Source organism: Octopus bimaculoides, chromosome 15, assembly GCF_001194135.2.
Source record: "Octopus bimaculoides isolate UCB-OBI-ISO-001 chromosome 15, ASM119413v2, whole genome shotgun sequence".
Lineage (NCBI taxonomy): Eukaryota > Metazoa > Mollusca > Cephalopoda > Octopoda > Octopodidae > Octopus > Octopus bimaculoides.
In genome coordinates this window covers 6,973,880-6,975,645 of record NC_068995.1, presented here as the reverse complement: position 1 = coordinate 6,975,645, position 1,766 = coordinate 6,973,880, and positions in this window count along the sequence as shown.

Below are 1,766 nucleotides of genomic sequence, written 5' to 3'. Positions count from 1 at the left end.
AACTCATTTGACTTGCTAGCAACAGTAGTCAAATAGACCCTAAAATCATATCTATCAAGGAAGGACATTCTGAATATGATAAAAAAAATGGGATGGTCAAAACTTGACATTATATTGTATTATTGATGGCACAAAGGAAAGAATGAATCATTTACTGACTTCCCATACACACACAGACACACAAAGACACACACACACACACACACTGGAGATGACGTCAAAGAAGTAGAATGGAAAGAAAGGATTTTAAATGTTTCTGAGTATTTACTTCTGCCAAAAAATAGAATTATATTTACTGGCTTCATTTTCAAATAGATAAAATTAGCAGAGCAACACTTTGAAGCCTTGGCTTCAAATAAATAAACATACGTACGTACGTACATACATACATACATACATACAGACAGACAGACATGTCTTGTTTTTGTTCCCAACTTTGACCCTCCATAAATCCTAAATTTTATTTTGGAATTTATGGGAGCGACTGTCTTTGAAGACTCATATTGTTGTTGAATGCTCAAAATGAGGAGTAGATAGACAGCCGACAACTGACGAAGGGTCCTCTCTCTGTGTTTACTTGTCCTGTTTTCCATTTCTTTTCTCTCACTATTTGCATATTTCATGTTGTTTAGACAGTTGGTGACGTCCTGTACCCACATATATACATATATATATATATTATTATTATGATTATATACATATTACACTCCTTTCCTTATAAGTCCAAATATATTATGTGTGTATGTTTACAGAGCGGCATGCAATGCAGCAATAGATTACAGACTGGCAACTCAATCTGGCTGTGGACAAATGCGTCACCATGCACTCTGGGAGGAAAAACCCAGCTTTTACATACTCCCTCAACAACACCAATCTTAAGAAATCTATCACTGAATGTGACTAGAGTATTTATTGTAAACAGCAAGTTGACTTTGCCTTTTTATATGTGCTCTGTTGGTTCTAGAAAGCAATAACAAGTTGAAGGTGAGAAGGAAATCAGATCTTAAAATGACTGACAGATACAGCTATGAAAAAAGTAAGGAATATGTACTGCCTTAAATAAAGTCCCTCTTCACCATTAAGGAGAATCTCCATCAAACACATACACACTGAGAAGACACATACACACATCAGGTAAACACAAGGTACAGGTACCATATTTTCCAGCATAGAATTCAACATAGTATTTAGTGTAAACATTTAAATATTGTCACTGTCTTTCCGAATTCTACTGCACTTCACATGGAATTTTTGGTCCTCCAAAGTCCATTTGACCTTCCATTTTTGGCTGTAAATTTTGGTCAGAAAAATTCGACTACGATGCCAGAAGATATGATATACACACACACAAAGACAGATTCAAAGCATGTCTCTTTATGTCTGAAGACATAAATACATACACATGCACACACATAAAACTGCATGTTGAAATATATATATATGCACACACAGACACTCATTCAAGCACCGGTAAGTGCACAACCATATACACACACACACACGCACAAACTACACATTGATACACATATATAAATACACTCCCACAAATACATAAACCAAGCCACACACATACACAAACACCATATCTGTTATACATAGCATTAGTCTCTGGAACTTTCAAGACACCTCCCACCCGCCCATTCGCCCACTTGTAGCAATGACTCAATGACTCAGTGACTCAATGACTCAGTGACTCAGTAAAATACACAACTGAAATATTTTTAGTGGGGAAGAATTTGGTCTGGTTTACAGCACAATAATTCCAC